We start from the raw sequence: 12,964 nt of genomic DNA, 5'->3' as shown, positions 1-12,964 counted from the left end.
CTGAATGTGATTGGGAGAAAAATGAAGTTGGCCACAGAAACTGGGTTCTGATCTCTCCTCTGCCACTTCATAGTTCTCATAATTTTGGCCAGGTCCTCTGTAAAATTCAAATTATCAAATTTGCCCTGCTTTCAGCACAGGAGTGTTGTGAACCATGTGAAAGTAAAGTGAGCATAAAAACAGTAGGATGACTGAGACTGCCTTCCTGTGTTTGTAGGGTTTGCCTGTGGTTCCCATTCATTCACCCTGGGCTGAATCGCCACCACCTTGGAATTCCATTAGGAATTCCGAGGGAATTGGAATCCGTGCTCAGGTTAATAAGCAGCTCTAAAACTAAATGTGTAACACTTCAGAGGAAGGTGAAATTTCTAGAACTTTCCTGTAATACTATTGTAACTTTTGGAGACCTTTCTTTAATGTATCAAGCAGGGTGCCCCCCCCAAAACTAGAGGCTTGATGTCAACTAGAACAGGGATATCGAAAAATGATGGGTCCGCCACCTTTTTGAAGTTAGTTGGCACCGTGCATTAACATTTTCTCACAACCATAAATTCACATTCTCATTTCGTAGATGAGCTAAATGTTAGCGTGGTTTAGTGACTCAGATGCAGGCCTGACTACACCCCACTACGTTATGCCCAGAGAGTGCATTTCCTGGGCATGACCTCAACAACAAATCTGTTCCAGTTTGGGGCTCCTTCCAAGGCTTGTGAATTGTGTGAGAGTGGCTCAATCTGGTTCAGCATCGGTTATGTGCAGCCTTAAAGAAGGCACTTAAGTTTTCAGAAAATTAACATCAAGTGCCGCTTCTTTCCAGAGCCCACCGTGTCTGGCTCCCATTCTGATCGCGCATTTACCTCATGTTACCCAAAATGCAGACGGGAAGCCGGTGCACACTGATGGGGTGAAAATGGGCTTCAAAGGTTGTTCGGTTCTGAAAGGAAGCTCAGGAAAGAGCCAGGCTTGGGGGCGCGAAAACCATACAGCTCCCGCCCATCAGAGTCGGAGGACTTCAGCTCCCAGCACGCCCCGCGGCCCGCTTGCGGGGACCTCGCGCGTGCGCAGTGTCGCCCCCGTGCGCTGACTGGATTCTAACTGCGGAGCAACTGTGCCGCGAGCCCGACCCCAGTTGGCGTGAGGCGGCGGGGGGTAGCGGCGGCGGGGCAGCTGGACAGCTCCTGTGGGGCAGGTAAGTGCGGAGGAGCGAGTGGTTAGTGGGACTAGCTGGGTCTGCCGCGCCTGGGGCCCGCACTTGCTCCTCGCGGCTGTGGACAAACTGACCCACAGACTGACAGACGGTCGGGCGGAGGTCTGGCAGAGGAGGGGAGAACACCTGCCTCTCCGGTGCGATGCGGGGGTTGGGGCCCCGGCTGGTGGCGGCCTGGCTCCGGCTCTCGCACCTGGGTACGCAGCCTCCGGGGCGGGGACGTTGCTCCGACCCGTGTGCCCCCACGTCCCCCGCTGGGGGAGGTGGCGGCCTCCGGAGGCGGGGACCCGCCCCCGCCGGTGGCGCTGCCTGACCTCATGGGAGGTGGGGGCTGCCCGCGCCCCAGCTTAAGTGCCTGGGGGGCTCGAGCCCAAACACACATGTCCCTCCCCGGCGTCTCAGAGCAGTTTTACAGAAACTGCACCAAATGCGGGTGGGGCGTGGGGCTTATTTTATTTTATTTTTGGGAAAGGATGGCAGCCTTGAGCACACTTAGAGCAGCGAACCCTTCAGATGTACCTGTCACTGCACTGAAGGTGCGGGTCAGTTCCGAACACAGGGCGAGACTCAGGCCGGGGCTCCGAACACTGTGATGTTGCGGAAATCGAGGCGTGTGTACCAGGATCGCCCAGTGTGATTCAGATTGGAATGTGGGGAATTATTCTCATACTTCGTTTAATAATCCAGGGTGCTTCTTATATGCGGGGGTGGGGTGTTTAAAAGTTTGTTTTCAGTGACAGATGACTGTCACATGTTTTCCAGTCTTCTGCTGCACAAGAGATTGCGGTGGGTTTGGGTTTTTTGGTGGGGTATTTAAAGGTGTCCTGGAATATTTTTTTTACCTTTTTGTCTTATTCTTTCTAAATTCAAGTTCATAATAAGACTGAAAAAAAAAAGAAAATTGAGTTTTCAACTTTGACTTGTTTACTTGTAACTTTTGTGATTATATTCATGATTATTTACAGATACACATTATATTTCCTGCTTCTCTTTTCCATCATTTCTTATTTCCAGGTCTCTCTGAACTCTAAACAATAGGTATTAGGTATACCTTCTGTGTATTACATAGATTATTTCTGTGCTCCATGACTAGTTTTTAATTGATTCTAAACACAGCTCGATATCTTTCCCATCTTCTGACAATCCTTAGCACACATGCCCTTTTTATTGCTAATTGTTGCGCTAGCCTGGGCTTTAGTCCACTTTCTGCCCCCCCCCCTTTTTTAAGGGTTTTATTTATTTATCTTTAGAGGGGAAGGGAAGGAGAAAGGGAGAGAAATACCAATGTGTGGTTGCCTCTCACGCATCCCCTGCTGGGAACTGGCCTGCAACCCAGGCATGTGCCCTGACTGGGAATCGAACCGCAGTCGTTTGGTTCGCAGGCCTGTGCTCAATCCACTGAGCTACAGCAGCGGGCATCTGTTCCCCTTTTTAAGAAACATGGAGATGTGTGATCTGGGAGAGCAGGGCTGGGGTGTCGTTTCCATTGACCAGACATGGGTGACAGGTGTGTGTGACCCATGACCAGAGCATTACAAAGGCTTGTGAACAAAAGTAGTTTAAATATAAAAAGAGAACAGTAACCTTGTGAATTTGGGTTCTTGTCAGGTTGACAGAAAAGTCCATAAACTAGAGTAGTACCTCACAGAAATGAACCTGACTTTAGGGTGAAATATTGAGAGAGGAACTCAGGCGAGAATCGTCTCTTACAAAAGTATGGCCATCTTTCTGTGCCTGGAGTGGAGGCTGGGAACACCTGTTGGCTTATCAGCAATGTTCTCTGTTTGTATTTCCCATCTCTCTTTTCATAGCTCTCAATGAGAGTTTTGGCAGAAGCCCAAAATCTTGTATGTTTGATGATTTAACATCAGTTTCATCTACTTAGTCTCCAGATCAGCTCTGTTCTTCAGCTGGTGACATCAGTGATTTTTCCATAGCGACCATTCATGAACTCATGCAGACTGTCACAAAGAAAGGGAATAATAGCACAGGAGGTGGTACCCACAGAAGAAATAAGAAACCTGTTTCTTTGCCATCACACAGCACACACACAGTGAGACAGGAAATCGAGACTGAAGCACAAGCTATAAGGAAGAGTTAGAACACTGAAGTCCAGACTTCTGCATACAGTAATAATCATCAGTAACATTTATTGAATGTCCTCTGTTTGCCATGTGCTGTAATTGTCACTGTGAGGTGTAGGTGTTAGTCTCATTTTATGTATAAGCTGAAGTACAGGAGTTCCATAAATTGCCCACAGTTATGGCGACAGGGCCAGAATTCAACTTCAGGTCTGGTCTGCCACCCCTGCTCTTTCTGATGTGCTGTACTGTCTTACCAACGAGTATGTTTAAGTTCCTCATTCTTGAAAAACTTCCTGTGATCACATTTCTCCTTCAGAGTACTACCATTACCTGCCCTTTTCTTCCACTTACTCCTTTGTTTATTGCAGTCTGGCACTTACCCTCAACTCTATTGCAATTGCTCTCATGAGCCCCACTCAGCCCTTTATTGAATACCTACTATATGTGCCATCTTCTAGACTTACAAAGAGGCCAAAACGTATTTGTTGCTCTGTTTGGGTACTAATGAGAGAGGAAAAGAAATTCATATACATAAACGTGATGTGTTAACTGCTGATGGAGCAATCTTTGCTCTTGGGAGTTAGGGAATGAACACTTCACTGTGAAAGTGACACTGGACTGACAACAGAGAGAAACCCTGCCCTGCCTGGTGTGGCTCAGTGGGTTGGGTGTCATCCCTCAAACCAAAAGGTCTCAGGTTTGATTCCTGGTCAGGGCACATACCTGGGTTGCAGGTTCAGTCCCCGGTTGGGTGCTTAACAGATGCAACTGATTGGTGTTTCTTTCCCTCTCTCTCCATTCTCCTCTCTCTAAAAATAAATAAATAAAATCTTTTTTAAAAACCTGAGAGAAACACTAAATTGTTTTAGACAGTAGTGTTGGGACTGCATACTTAGGTGTGGGCTTTTAGGAGAAGCTGCTGTATCTTGCCAGTGAGAGATGATACACTTGAAATATACAGTGTAGGCTTTAGAGTCTGACAGACCTGGGAACTGATCCTTAATTTTTTCTTTATAATACCTGTCTACAGCCTAAGCTCTATGAAAATAGAGTCTTCGCCTTTTTTCACCACCTTACCCCTATCTCCTGAAATAGTGGTAGGAGATCAATAAATAGTTGTTTATGCCCTGGCTGGTATGGCTCAGTGGATTGAGCACAGGCCTGTGAAGCAAAGGGTCACTGGTTCGATTCCCAGTCAGGGCACATGCCTGGGTTGTAGGCCAGGTCCCCAGTGGGGAATATGTGAGAGGCAACCACACACTGATGTTTCTCTTCCACTCTTTCTCTTTCCCCCTCTGTAAAAATAAATAAATGAAATATATGTTTTTAAAAATAGTTGTTTAACGAATACTTCCTAGCATATTGTGTTCTACACATGGTAGATACTAGCACTTTTGTCATATTGGATTGGCCAAAAGGTCTATTTAGTTTTTTCTGTAAAATGTAAGACACATTTTTCATTTTCACCTGTAACTTTATTGATTTGGATATTTTGAGTATGTCGGCTATCTCCTGTATGGCATCACCTTGATTGTTCTCAGGTAATGTCTTGATTTGATTGCCATCAACTTCCACCAGTCTAGCAGGCGGAGCATCATCCACTGAGAAATTTCCAGTAATAAACTTCTCAACCCACTTTTGATGGGTCCAGTCAGTCATGGCACTTTTTTCATACACTGCACAGATCTTTTTTTGTTTCAGTTGAGTTTTTACCTTTCTTTTAATAAGAAAGCATAATATGCTGAAAATGTTGCTCATTTTCTTCTATCTTCAGTATTGAAATGGCTACATAAAAATTCACCAATTTTGATAAGTTTCTTTAAAGATTTATTATTTTTTTTAAAGAGAGTGAGAGAAACATCAATGTGTGGTTGCCTCTCATGTGCACCCGCTGTTGGGGACCTGGCCTACAACCCAGGCATGTGCCCTGACTCTGGTTCACAGGCTGGGGCTCAATCCACTGAGCCACATCAGCCAGGCAAGTGTGTGGGGGTTTTTTTGTTTTGTTTGTTTGTTTGTTTGTTAATGCACTCTGATATGCCAGCTGTCACAATACAACCTAACAGAATTGTTTTGAATGAAGTTGAAGACAACTGAGTGCTACTGGAGCTATCTTATGGAATAAAACAAACTTTTTGGCCAACACAATACTATGCGACTGAAAAAGTGAGGCTTACAAACTGATTTTGAAGACACCACTGTTTGAATAGTAAACATACAATCACTGCCCCTTCTTTTTGACCAATTAGGCTTATTACCAAAGATCACAATTCATAAATGAGGAGAGAGACATTCATTTCATTTCAATAGGCACTGTTAACTGTGTCTTCACTTCTAATATTATCCTTCTCTTCCATTTATAAACACATTACTGCTTTTTCTTAGTGTTTGTGATGTAGGTTTTGCATGTATGCTTTTTTTCTCTGCTGCTGATATGAATTGTTTGGGGAAATAATAGTTTTATCAATAAGAGTAATGTCAGAAATGAGATTGAATACATCAATCCAGTTATCAGAAGGCCTGTTCTTGAGAAGGGCCTGATTTCCAATTACGGCTAACAGATTTTTTTTAACAAAATGATAAGACCATTCCCTGCCCTCTGTAGATATTTAGTTAGCCTTCTGGCTAACATACTAAAGACATTAAACAACAGATCATTTCCTTCTTCTTGTGTTTGACTTTCATTTGTAAATATCCTTAATTTGTGTGACTTAAGGTTAGGGTTAAAGTCTAAACACCACTTTTTTTTTTAACTTTTGAAGACAGTAGAGTATAGTAATTAGGAGCACCTAATGAACAAAGTTCTGATTCTGGCTCTACCATTTCAAACTTTGATATAACTTCCCAATGCCTCATTTTCCTCGTCTGCAAGATTGGAATAATTACTGCTACTACCACCACCACTCATAATAATAGCTAATAGTTAATGGGTATTTACTGTATACTAGGCACAGAATTTTACTTATATTAAATCAATCTTCACAACCACTCTTTATATTATTAGAATTACGCCCACTTAAGGTGAGGAGACAGTCACAAAAATGATGAGTAACTTGCTTAAGGCCACACAAATAAGTGGTGGGATTAGGATTTGAACCTGGGTAGTCAGACTCCATAGTTTGTGCTCATAACCTTCTACTTCACTGGGTCATTTTAAAGATTAAATAAAATCCATGTAATGTGTCTTGATAGGAAGTCTATAAGTGCTGGCTGCTATAGTTAGCTTTGAGTTTATAAAGCATTTCACATTTCCTAATTTGGTTGTCATAAGCACAATACGTTGTGACCATCGCTGTCTTACAGATAGGAACTGAGTTTGGTCATTTGCCCGAGGTCACACAGCAAGCATGAAGGTGATGCTCTGGCCTCAGTCCTCTTCCACACCTGACTTTTTATTTTGAATAAAAATAAAAATGAGGCACCACATTTTGAGAGTTCAGTGGACATAGGTTATTTTGGCCTGCCCAGCATCCAGTCCAGATTTTACTGAGAACTAGCAGCTCACTTTTGCCATGAGGAAACACTTGATCCAAGTTGGGCCAACGTATGTTAAGGAAATTGATGTGTTCCTCCTTTAATTTGAATCTTAGGTTGAATGACACAGTGACAGTCACAGCTCCTTCATCCAACCACGGATTCATTCCTAATGTATAGACACTGGAGCTGCTCCGTTATTTGTACTCAAAGACTTGATTCTTCACCTTTTCCTCAGTTCTGTGCCCTATTTCATATCCTTTAAATGTATGCCCATATTACATAGTTTGTTACCCAAAGTCAGTTTTTGTGGCTTGTATTTGATACTCCCTTCCCTTACTGTTACATGACATGTGGCCACGTCACCTATAAAAGAGTTAAAATAACTGGTTAACTTTCTCTGAAGAGAAAACCTGAAGGTTATCTTCAAATGTCTGAAGCATGTAGTGTACAAAGTGTCCCTAAAAAGAATAAAGATATTGCTCACAAACAGATTTCTGTTCAAGTTAACAACCTGACAACCACAGTCATACTACTCAGGGTGGTGTAGAGTGGCAGCTTAGGAATCACTGAGTATTTGATATGGGCAGTGCTTAGCCTCTCTGAGCCCTGATTTTCTCAGGTTTCTTAGCTCAGTAGTAAATGCTCAGTAAATATTTGCCTTGGTACCTCCCTTATAATACCTCAGCCTATTCACTGCCACAAAGTAAATAGGATTGAATTATCATAGTTTAGGGTTATTATGTAGTTATTTTCATATCTTCAATTGAAACATCCCCACTAATTCTATAGTGGTAGGGCCACATAAATGACATAAGATAGTTTGCAGACCTCTATGGTTTAATTATATGAAGAATAGGGACTTTATTAACTATATTTATGATCTCATTTTAAGTGCCATATGTTATGTTAATATAAAATTTTATTTAAAAGTGGCGCTTTTTGACAGTCAGCCCTCAAGGAGATTTATTTTCCTCAGAAACTCTTGCCTGCCATTTTTTCAGAGCTACCTGATGTTGAATTTCAGTTAGCTAATCATTATTTGTTTCACTTTTACTTCTAAGAAGGTTGCTGCCCACCACCCCTGATGGTGGGAATGACAGAAGGTCCATGTAATACCTTGCTTTTGCTTCCTTATCACCATCTATGTACTGCTAGGCTGTAAACTTAGGGGAATGATCCTGGGAGGGACTCAGGGAGGAAACCAGATTACCTTGTATGATTAATTATTTTACAGGAAGACCTAGAGTGAATGAGCATGGTTCAGAAGTCTGTGCAGCAGGGCTTCATTTAACTGGTGCTGCTGTGCAGGATAGGGGGAGCTGTGCCTGGGCTTGCAGAATTCTGGGTTGAAGGTGCTGTTTCTGTGGTCTGTGTTTCCACAGAGCAGTCTGCTCTGCCTTGCACAGTCAACCCTAACTCTTGCCTACAGGGACACTATCTCTGGTTGCAAATGAAATATTGACTCAGGGAAGGGAAAGCAGTCCTAGTTGTAAGGCTGTGGGAGCGGGAGCAGGAGTGGTGCTCAAGGTAGAGTTGATTATTGGAGTCATTTTGCTATTCTGCTGATGCCAGTTTGCAGGGAGGCAGTTAAGAAATTTGGATGAGAACTTCTGGCTAAGATGGAGGCATAGGTAGACATACTGTGCCTTCTCACACAACCAAAAGAATGACAACAACAAATTTAAAAACAAAAACCAACCAGAACTGCCAGAAAATTGGACTGTATGGAAGTTCAACAACCAAAAAGTTAAAGAAGAAACATTCATCCAGACCGGTAAGGAGTGCGAAGACGGGCAGCCAAGCAGAGAGGACTCACGCAGCAAGGCAGCGGCTGGTGGAACTGGCGAGGTGGTGGATTGCAGACTGGGCAGTCCCACATTCTCGTGCAGATAAACTAGGAGGAACAACTGGGGAGCGAGATAGACCACGAAATCCAGGGTTCCAGCGCAGGGAAATAAAGCCTCAAGGCCTCTGACTGAAAACAGCTGTGGGGGTTGCGGCAGCAGGAGAAACTCCCAGCCTCACAAAAGAGTTCGTTGGAGAGACCCACAGGGTCCTAGAGCATTGTGTTGCCACGCTTCAAGGCCAGGCAGGTTCATGGTATTTGTGCAGACAGAAAAATATTCACAGAGCCATTGGGATGTCTGGCATGCTTTTATTCATCGGTGGGCAAGCCATGCACTCTGCAAGCTGTGTGTCTGTCTGCATGTCTCATGTCCTGGCACCTGTCCCCTCGAGTGTTTCTCATCATCATCGCCCTCAGCAGGGAGTCCCTACCTGTTTAAGTACAAGAGGGGAACAGAGCTGGCAAGATGCCAGAACATTACGTAACGTAACATAATTCTGCACATGTGAGTTCACTTCATGTTATGGGAACAGTTTATCAGACCCAGTCTCAAGGCTATGAGGACACTAGTTATGAGGCCCTTCCAAGACTGTGGGAACACTGCTTCCCTTAGCTACCCAGACACCTCTCATTTAGAGTACGGAGGACAGTCCATAAGCATTTCGTCCAACCCCTCAGCATAGGGTTGGCAGCTGCAGCTCACAGGCCCTGTTTTAAGAGACCAGTGATTCAGTCATTCCAGCAGTGTGGGGATGATAGCCCACATGGAATTTCCAGTCAATCTGCAAGTCTAGAGCCCACTATTGTACCAAGGCCCCAGTAAAATGCACCCCCTGATCACTTTCAGTGATTAAGGGTCCCCCATAAGCAGCACATAACCACTTCAGTGCAGCAATCACTGCTTTCTGATCTGGGCGCCATGCAGGATAAGCAGCTAAAACTCCTGTGGCCATGTCCACACCTGTTATAGCATACTTATATCCCTCTGAACTATGTGGGAACCCAACTACATCTACCTGCCACCCGGTCAGCAGTACCTGTCCCTGCACTACCTGTCCAGAATCTCCCACAGGCCTTTGGGGATGCTCTCCCAGGTTTCTTGTGTTTCTGCCAATGTAATGAGTAACCTTCAAGTTTTGAATGGTATAGACACCAGGCTACTTCCCTTCCTGAGGGACTGAGGTACCATTTCTAGCCACCGCATCTTGGATAGTATCAGCATCATCATTCCCAGGGGAAGCAGGAGATGCATGTATATCTGGTAACATGATATACAGTCATTTGTTTCTAGTGGCCTAACTCCCATAAGTCTTGCCACAAAGCCTGTCCCTACAACGGTCTATGCATAACCACCCACTTATTTGTATGCCATGTAGAGACCCATAATGTTAGCCCCTGGTACACTGTCCAATTATCTGTGCAAATAGTCAGGGGCGGGGCTTCCTTGACCACCACTATCCAGATGGCACAGAGTTCAGCCCATTGACTGCTTTGCCCCATACCCATGTCAAACCAAATCGTCTCTGTTTCTGGTTGGACTGCCACAGCTGTCCACACAGCAGACTGGCTCCTGCTGGACCCATCAGTGTACCATACATCTGAGGGAATGGGTGCCTGCCCCTCCTGGAAGGGGCTAGTTTCTACCTCCCCTATAGGGACAGGAACGGTAGATTTCTGATCTACATAAATAACTGGACCTAACACTTCCTATAGCTCAGCCCGCAAAGGGCTAGTGGACAGAGTACTCCTTTGCTGCAAATAAGCCCCCCACTTAGCCAGCGTCCCACTATGAGGCCTGGCCATCCAGTCCTGGACCCACCCTGCAGTGGCATGGGTGGTCCTAACTGTCATAGGGGCAGTTCCTAGTATGGCCTCAGTGGTCAACAGCAGGGCAGTATATACAGCAGCCAGCTGCTTTTCAATAAAGGAGTACCATGCCTCTGTTCCCTTCCATAGTTAGGACCAGAAACCCAAGGGTTGACAAAGCCATTTCGATCACTGCCACAAACCCCATCCAAACCCTTCCTGTGTCACATTCACATTTAGCTTACAGGGTCTAGCAGGATATTTCCTCCCTCTTCTTGGGAGGCTGGCACGGCCAAATGGGCCTTTAGACCCATAGGATGGACCTCTTTGGGTCACACCCTCAGGGTTTGGACGGTAAGTTAGGCCTGCATCGGATGCTGGTGTACAGGCACTAGGAGCTGTACTTGTGCAGCACCACACGCTACCTGGGTGGGTGCCAGTTGCTGGTGCCACCACTGCATCCCCTCGGGTCACCAGGCCACTGTTTCTGTGACTCCAGTGACTGCTGTTTTTGTGGCTCTAGGTGCCACTGTCATCTGGGACCTCTCTGACAGGCGCTGCACTTGCCTGCTGCCACTGCCACCATGATTCTCTGGCCTGCTCCCTATCAGTGAGTGAGCTTTCTGGGTGCCAGTACCTGCTCCCCTATCTCGTGCCAGCTCCAGTCTGCTTTCTCACAGCCTCCTGGGTCATTATGCCAGCTCTAACAGCTCCCACAGCCACCCCTCCTTCTGGAACACTGCTGCAAAGCTCAGCTCCAAGCACTCAGCCTTGACCCACAGGCACAGCAGCCCTCACTACTCTCCTACAGAGGGGTGGTGGTGGGTCCCCATCTCTTCTAATCAGTGGGCTGGGAGCAGAGTTTTCCAGGTGCTGGTACTGCTGCTGCCAGATCACCTGGCCCAGGGCCGGCCCTCCAGATGGTCACTCTCAGCCACTGTGTTCCAAGTCTGTGTGGGGCAGGGAAGGGAAGGGGATTCCCAGACCCAAACTTCCCCCAAGAGGCTGCTGCCCCGAGGCAACTCAGTTCATTTTCCCCCTCACCCTTTTCCCTTCAATCACTGAGAGTGGGGAGGGGGATTGCAGCAGCTCAGTTGCTCAGAGGCTTGTTACCAGGGCACAGACTCAAGCTTTCAAGGCTTTTTTTTTTTCTCTGCCTCTGTGTTTTGTAACTTTGCAGGTGAGGAATTTCAGTCTCCTTTTCTTCAGCCTTATAGGGCTTCCCCGCTCAGGGCCCTTGGAACTTCATTTTGTCTCAAAGCACAGTCTCCATCTCAGCTCCCAAAGCTGAAAGGAACACCCAGCCCACGGCCCCCAGGGCCACAGAGACACTGGGCTTTTCTAAGGTCTTCACCACCCACAGGGCTTTCTCCACTGTGTCAGGTATGCCACTGACATAGGGCCAGTCATGGGGTGGGAGGCCGAACTGCTAGGAGCCCAGCCACCAAATACTACCTGCCAGTAATCAGCCACTCCAAACCTTCCTCCAGGGGTGCCAGCTCCATAACATTCTGTGACAAATCCTGACGGCTATGCCAATTGTGTTGCCATCCTTCAAGGCCAGGCAGGTTCATGGTATTTGTGCAGACAGAAAAATATTCACAGAGCCATTGGGATGTCTGGCATGCCTTTATTCATGAGTGGGCAAGCCATGCATGCTGCAAGCTGTGTGTCTGTCTGCATGTCTCATGTCCTGGCACCTGTCCCCTCGAGTGTTTCTCATCATCATCGCCCTCAGCAGGGAGTCCCTACCTGTTTAAGTACAAGAGGGGAACAGAGCTGGCAAGATGCCAGAACATTACGTAACGTAACATAATTCTGCACATGCAAGCCCACTTCATGTTATGGGAACAGTTTATCAGACCCAGTCTCAAGGCTGTGAGAACAGTAGTTATGAGGCCCTTCTAAGGCTGTGGGAACACTGCTTCCCTTAGCTACCCAGACACCTGGGTGAGGAAGCCAAACTGCCTCTACTTACCCTACAAATGTACACAAATCCGCCCACCTGGGAATCAGCACCAGAAGGGCCCAATTTGATTATGGGTAGTGGGGGAAGTGACTGAAAGCCAGCATAGAGTGGAGCAAGCAGCACTGTTCCCTCTCGGACCCTCCCCCACATACAGCACCACAACACAGAAACCTGGGTTACCCTGCCCTGGTGATCACCTAAGGTTCTGCCCCTTACTACGTAGCAGGTGTGCTAAGACAACAACAACAACAAAATGGCCCAAATGAAAGAACAGATCAAAGCTCCAGGAAAAATACAACTAAGCAATGAAGAGATAGCCAGCCTATCAGATGCACAGTTCAAAACACTGGTAATCAGGATGCTCACAGAAATGGTTGAGCTCAGTTGCAAAATGAAAGAATAAATGAAGGCTACCCAAAGTGAAACAAAGAAAAATGTACAGGGAACCAACAGTGAAAGGAAGGAAACCAGGACTCAAATGAATGGTTTGGAGCAGAAGGAAGAAATAAACATTCAACCCGAACAGAATGAAGAAACAAGCATTCAAAAAAATGAGGAGAGGCTTAGGAACCTCC

The 12,964-nt window shown here is 46.0% G+C and overlaps 1 protein-coding gene across 5 annotated transcripts in view; it reads left to right on the top strand.

Moving 5' to 3' along the window:
* Positions 1 to 1,074: 1,074 nt before the first annotated feature.
* The window catches only part of SGSM3 (small G protein signaling modulator 3), a 39,562-nt gene continuing 27,672 nt past the window's right edge, over positions 1,075 to 12,964 (top strand). For all 5 annotated transcript variants that reach the window (XM_037160657.2, XM_037160655.2, XM_053662018.1 and 2 more), the window contains exon 1: positions 1,075 to 1,189. The gene's annotated coding sequence lies outside the window, so the exon portion shown is untranslated. The remainder of the gene's footprint in view (positions 1,190 to 12,964) is intronic.

The sequence above is a fragment of the Artibeus jamaicensis genome, unplaced genomic scaffold (genome assembly GCF_021234435.1).
Source record: "Artibeus jamaicensis isolate MK-2021 breed Jamaican fruit bat unplaced genomic scaffold, CSHL_Jam_final contig_233, whole genome shotgun sequence".
Classification (NCBI taxonomy): domain Eukaryota; kingdom Metazoa; phylum Chordata; class Mammalia; order Chiroptera; family Phyllostomidae; genus Artibeus; species Artibeus jamaicensis.
Note: the sequence above shows the minus strand (reverse complement) of the source record. Positions and strands in the feature narration are given on the sequence as shown.